Here is a 7,047-nt window from a genome sequence, read left to right as displayed (position 1 = left end):
AGACAGGTGATCCTGGCCTCACACCACCTCCCACCCTGGGAAGTTACTCCTGGCTCTACTGAAGGAGGCAGAACTACCCCAGTGCACCATCACCCCAATTGCTACTGACTTACTTATGGGCCTTTCCTTCTCTCCCAGGGGCCTTTGCACTCCAAACACGTAGGAGCTATGCCTTGAGTCAGGGCATAGTGCCATTGGCATTACCCAAACTGGGATGCCCACTTCTAGCCTCTTCTGTCATCTAGCTGGAGGTGAGGGCCCTGGCAGTATCCTCACAAGCCTCTTCCCAGAGCATCAGCACCCTCCACCAGGAAGACTTTTGAGCTGGCAGACTCCAGGCTGAGCCAAGGGCCGTGCGTGGGGATTGCTGTGAAAAATAACACAGATGGTCAGCTTCGCCATTTCCTGTACAACACATAATTAGGTTAGATAAGAAACTAGCTGTGTCTAAGTGCTATAAATGTCTATATTAAGCTATTTTGAAAGTGCCGAGCACTTTGACATTTGAGAGTTCAGAGTAATTGAGGTATTGAAATAAAATTGCTTCTGTTATTTAAAAGGTCATTATCGTCTTCAGCTAGATATATGAGGACTATTTTCCACTCTAGTGAGCCGTTCTCTCTGGCACAATTAGTATCGCTTGAGCAGAGGCCTGCCAGGGAGACTCCCACCAGGCAGCCCCTGCCAGAGGCTCGAGGTAGCCATTAAGACCCAGAGCACAAGGAAAGTGAAAAGAAGTCTCCACACCCAGAATCCAGCCGGCCTTGGGAGAGCCATCCCCACAGATTTGACACCTATCTGGGCAAAGTCCCTAAACAGGTATGTGCTGTGCAATTTTGCTATATCCTCAAGGATGATATTATTGCAGAACATTGAAGAAACTGAGGCTCCAGGTTGGCCATCCCCAGAGAAGCAGCGGGGGTGTGGGCAGTGGGACCAGGATGGGAGGGAGTGTAAGTGTGCACTTCTATGCACCAAGCACTGAGCAGAGCAGGCTGTGGGGCAATTTCCTGTGCCAGCTGCTTGAAGCTTTTTCCCAACCCAAGAAAAGACCTCTCTATTTCATAGCAGAGAAAACTGAGACTCAGAGAGAGTTAAAAGCTGGAAACAAGAAAGTGGCTGGAAAATGCTCAAAGACAACAGCCTTTCAAAAGGCCACCCAGGGCCTAACATCTATACTCCATCTCCCAAGGCTCAAACAACTCTGCCTCCTTCTCCCATATCCTGAATCTCCTGGGTCTAAGTCCTTGTGCTTTTAGGGTTCTTCTCAAAGAACAGAGTAGTATCTGTTAGGCTGCTCAGGCAGGACAGATTTAGACCAAGAGCTCCTGGGAGGAAGGACATGCGGGCAAGAGTGCTGGCTCCCAGGAAGCTGAGTACTGGTACACCAGGGCCTGATGGGATGCTGGACCCTGACACCAGGCCCCTGAGTCCTTCTATGTTTGTCAGTCACATAGCATTCTATGTCAACAGAATTGAAGTCCAATCTAGATCTCTGCAAACATGACCACTGGAATGTTCCATTATAAAAAAATCAGACATGGCAGCTCTTCTTCAACTCTCACTCAAGTCACCTCAATTTCTTTCTCACCAATTATTATCTTAAATAAATAGAATGCTTTTAACTGCAAATTAAAATTCTCATTTAATATCTAAGTTAGCACTGAATTTTACCATTGGTTATTGTTAATTTAATACATCACAATTTGAGGAGGGGGGCTCCATCAAAGAGAAACTGGACTTTCAAAGGTGCATCCATATCAACAGTATGGGATTTCTCTGCTCTCAGGAGAGATGGATGGTGTCTTTGTCTGTTTTGTGCAAATATAACAGAATATCTGAGACTGAGCAATTTATAAAGAACATAGATTTAGTCCTTACCTTTTTGGAGGCTGGAAGTCCACAGTCAAAGGACTGGCATCTGGTGAGAAACTTTGTATGGCATCATCCCATGATAGAAGGTAGAAGGGCAAGAAAGTACAGCCTCAGAGAGTCTGGACTCATAGTCTCACACACTTTCATAGTCATTTTAATCTATTCATGAAAGTAGAGCCTGCTTTAGTCAGCTTTTTAGCTGCTGTGACTAAAAGACCTGACAAGAACAATTAGAGGAGGAAAAGTTTATTTTGGGGCTCACAGTTTCAGAGGTCTCAGTCTGTAGACAGATGGTTCCATTCCTTGGGGCTGGAGATGAGGCAGAACATCATGGCAGAAGAGTATGGAGGAGGAAACAGCTCACATGATGATCAGAAGCCAGAGAAAGAGATTCCATTCACCAGATACCAAATATATGCCCCCAAGACAACACCCCCAGGAACCCACCTCCTCCAGCCGTACCCTATCACCACCCAGTTAATCCCATCAAGGGATTGGTTCACTGATTAGATTAAGCCTCTCAAGGCACAATTATTTCTCCTCTGAACTTTCTTGCATTGTCTCACATATGAGATTTTAGGGAACACTTATATCCAAACCATAACAGAGCTCTTAAGACCTAAAACCTGCCATGAGGTACCACATTCCAACACTGTTGCACTGGGGATTAAATTAACAGCACAGGATTTGGGGAGTACACATTCATACCATAGCAGATGATGAGGACAAGGCAGTCATGTCATTTATTGGACACTCACCCTGCAAGAGACTCTGTGCTGGACAAAAATGGAAAGTCTCAACGTGTGTCCTTTGGAAACAGGGACTCAAACAGATATTTGTACAATAATATCCATAGCAACACGGTTCAAAACAGCCACAGGCAGAAGCCACACCAGTGTCCACTGGATACTGAAGGGATGCAGAATATGTGGTAGATGCACACAATGGCATGTCATTCTGCCCAAGAGGAAGGAAATCCTGAGACCTGGTGCAACATGAATGGATGGACTTGAGGACATTATGCCAAGAGAAATAAGCCAGTCACAAAATACTGTGCGATCCCTCTCATACGAGTGATCTTGAACATTCATAGAACCAGAAAGTAGGGGAGCTGTTATTCAATAGACATGGAAGTTTAGTTTGGGATGATGAAAAAGTGCTGGAGATGGATGGAGTGATGATTTCACAACAATGTGAATGGACTTAAAACCATGGAATCGTACACTTAACAATGGATAAAATGGAAAAAAAATCATGTTTTGCCCAATAAAACAAAGTTTTTTAAAAAAACAAATATGCATTCTAGTCAGGTCAATCCTGTAGGTGACCTGTGCAACATATCGCAAAGCTCAAAGGGCAGGGTATGCTAAGTGACCCACTGGACATTGTTCTTACGTGGGTTCATTCATTGGAAATCTTGATCTCTGTTTCAAGACGTCCAAGAGCACACAGAGTTACTCAGAAGAGCCCACAGCTTGGCTGAACATCACACACAGCAGAGTAAACAGTGACATGGCGTCAATAGAGGATGAAAGGTAACTTGATATGGGTGTAAAATAAGAGAGACGTGAGTCAGGCCAGGGGGTCAGGCAGTTGAGACACTTTTGTTAAATAGCTCGGAAGGACTAGAGGGTCGGGCCCATCCTCAGAAAGAGCACTTCAAAATTATGTGCTGAGAAGCTGGGGGTGTAGCTCAGTGGTAAAGAACATGCTTAGCGTCTGCAAGGCTCTGGTTCAATCCTGGGCACCACATTGATGAATATGTTGTATCTGGGGAGAAATACTATACGCTAGGATCACCCTTTGTCAACTATAAGCAACTTACAAACATAAATGACCCTCATCATCTTGTAAGAGTTGGAGTGTCACCTGGGAAGGTACAATATTATCTTTCACAAAATCATTATCATTTCCTTTGTAGTGCTATGGATTAAACCCAGGAGACATGCTAGGCAAGTCCTCTACCCATGAGCTACACCTGAAGCTCCACACCTTTATAAAACAAAGTTAGGTCTAGGCCCATTAGCTTAAAACTGTCTACACATTATGGCCAGGTATCTTCTTAAGGAGTTGAAGACATTGTCTCCCAGGCCCAAGAACCCAGCTGTGGCTTTCTGAAAGATGTTCCTGGGTACAGATGGTGAGTTCCGAATCTATGGGGCCAGCCCTCAGATCATCCCTTGGCTCATAGTGGGCCAGTGCTTCTTTAGAAAAAAACCTACCAGCTTCTTCCTGTCCCACAGAGGAGAAGCTTCTGCAGGACCCTGAGGGGTGGACACCCCAGGATTCCCATCATAGACAACCCGGCCTGACTGCAGCAGAGGGTTCTGCCCGCGACCACAGTCATGTCACCACCTCCAGACAAGCATGTTATTTCAGGCTGGTCTGTGATGGAAACTGGCAGAGGGGACTGCCAACTGGATAAATATAGCAGTGTCTTTTTTGCTGAGTTGTGGAAGCTCTGAACAACGTGGTTTGTGGCAGAGGATTTGAATGATGGCTTTAGGGAGGAATCAAAATCTATGGAAAAAAAAAAAAGAAAATCTCTTCCACATGGGTTGTGTGTTTTTTTTATTTTTCAAATCAACGTGTAGCATTTCTAAGTATTGAAAGCAATGCAAGGTCGTGGTTTCTGACAAGGAAAGTGTGGTGACAAAGCAGATGAGGGCCTGTCCCCAGCAGGACCCACTGTCCCAAGGAGTGAAGAAAGCCATTATTTCATAATCTAGTTCCCCCAAAGAGTGCAGTCTGAAGAGGAAGGCACACCAGGGGACAGAGCCAGGGGGCCCAGTGACTGCGATGGGAATCCTGGGCTGTCCACCTCTCAGAGGCCTGTCCCAGAAGCTCCTCTTCTGTGGGACGGAAGGAAATGGTAGATTTTTCTAGAGAAGGACGAGACAATTATGGATCAGCCAGAAGCTGGCCCCATAGATCAGAATTACCCAGCAGCACACAGAAGCATATGTCAGCTCCTTGGGCAGTAACAGGAGCTGACCCTGTGGAACAGCCACTGTGCTTCATGGTCCTCAGGTTCTGTTGTATTGGTAGTGAGTTTTATTTCCACTCACCACTGAGAACAAGCTGATGGAAGAGCTAGCCCTGAATGCCTGACCTCCCAGCATGGACTTCCAGCCCGGGACGTGGGAGGCAACTTGTCTAAAGTTACAGATCTTCAAGGATACCTACCTACTCGACTGTCCCTCCCTGCAGCATCCTCACACACCCCTGCCGACCTATGAGGCCTGCCTCTAGGGTTCATGATCAGGAGCCCAGCCTTGCCCTCTCCTCTGGAGGTGGGCTTGTTCTCTACAGGAGGGTGACTCTTTAAATCTTGTTGGCTCTTGGCTATTTTCAAATGAATAAATTTCAGCTCTGACAGCTGAAATGTTTTCCCGAAGATACACAGCCATGGAAAACAGGTCAGGTTTTAGAATAGACCTTCTGATCCTAAGGCCAATGTTCTCGTCACTGAGAGAAAAATCTAGAACTGCAGCACAAGAAAAACAAATTGTGCATGAGGAGAAGTAATTCCAGATACTGAACCTCATCTGGGGAATCTAATCTGGTACCCAAGACAGAGAAAATTGTTTGGACATACTGGTTTAGTTTATGTCCTTGGATAGTATATGACTACGTTATTGTTTTACTTGCAAATAGAATCAAGGGACAGGGAAAGAGAGGAAGGAAGAGAATAGAATAAGAAGATGGGAACTTGGACCAAGGTTGGATTAGGAAAAGAATGTGTGGGAATGTAGAGGAAGCACAAGTAACTGAGCTGTGGAGGAGAAGGGGAGCAGAGGGTCATGTGAAGAAATCGTGTCTGCAAGTTCTCAATGATGGTCAACCTCAAGGAGCATGGTTGCCATCTGGAGTCCACAGAGATGGGAGAGGAGGGCAAGAAGCCTCCTGAGCTGAGGATCAAGAGAGGGATAATGAAATAACGTGTCTCTGTACCACCAAGTTTGTTCACTCAAGAAGCCCCTGGATGAATGAGCTCCTTGATGTCTCTCCCATGCTGTCACATGCTGTCAAAGGTCAAGCCGGTAACAAACGCAAGGAGTCTTCATGTTAGCAATGTTGGCAATTGATATTTACTCAAGTATCTGGAATGGACAGAAATAAAATGTAAAATTTCCCAATCTTACAAAATAAAACAAGAGTTAAAACAACCGCCCACCAAGCTACCTTCATTAGGGAAGAGAATGTGAAGAATTCCGGAATTTAGGGAGAATTTAAAGGAAAGGGCTTTTCAATGCAATGAATCCTTGTGCTCTTTCTGTGATCCCATGGACACCAAAGCACCCCTTGCACTGCAGCATTTATGCCACCTACCAATGGCCTCCACTTGCTCACGATAGAACACAGCTATCTCAGGAGCTGGTTGTGAGGGAGAACGTGGAGCACCCAGCAGCCCTTGTCCTTGGTCACTCTTTGAGATCCCATTTGAAATCCATCCCATTTCACATGCAACCTGTGGTCCCACTGTGTACCACAGTCTCCCAGGTGGGGCCACCAGGGGCTTGATGTTCTCTTGGGCATGGCAACTTCATAGAAGGAGGTCTCTACCTGCAGGTGGTATTTATAATCCAAAAATGTCCCTGCCTCTGTCTCTGGTAGATTCTTGTCCCTGCATGAGGCCTCTGCTCAGGTGGCCACTTCCTTACAAAGCATGCTCTGAGCCTGCCTTCCTTCTGGTTTCTTCAGACATGTTGGAACTAGTCCATAATCAAAGGGGCACAGCATTGGAACCGAAGTACTCTTGAGTTTGAGTCTAACTCTGCAACTTAAGGTATGGCCTTGGGAAAGTCAATCATGATGACTGAACCTCAGTTCTCACAGCCAGACAGAAGCAATAATGCCACCTTCCATTCAGGGCTGTCATGGAGTTCCCAGAACCACACTGAGCCCATAATAATTACTCTGTGAACAGGCACCATCATTAGGATGGTGTGCCCATTAGCTGTGCTCCTTTGTGAAAATCTGAAAGTAGGAACCAGTGCCTTACATAGGAGGAACTTGGTCAAGACTTGTGGAACCAGACATTGACCTCTGAAATGCACCTGGAGGACATGAGCTGATTGCACATGATGATTCTCACTCTGTGCAGAGCTGACTCGGCTTGTTCTAGTTCCAGGGTGGGGGGTATCAACCGCCACCTTTCACTGGATGTGC

Source organism: Ictidomys tridecemlineatus, chromosome 1 (genome assembly GCF_052094955.1).
Source record: "Ictidomys tridecemlineatus isolate mIctTri1 chromosome 1, mIctTri1.hap1, whole genome shotgun sequence".
NCBI lineage: Eukaryota > Metazoa > Chordata > Mammalia > Rodentia > Sciuridae > Ictidomys > Ictidomys tridecemlineatus.
Note: the sequence above shows the minus strand (reverse complement) of the source record.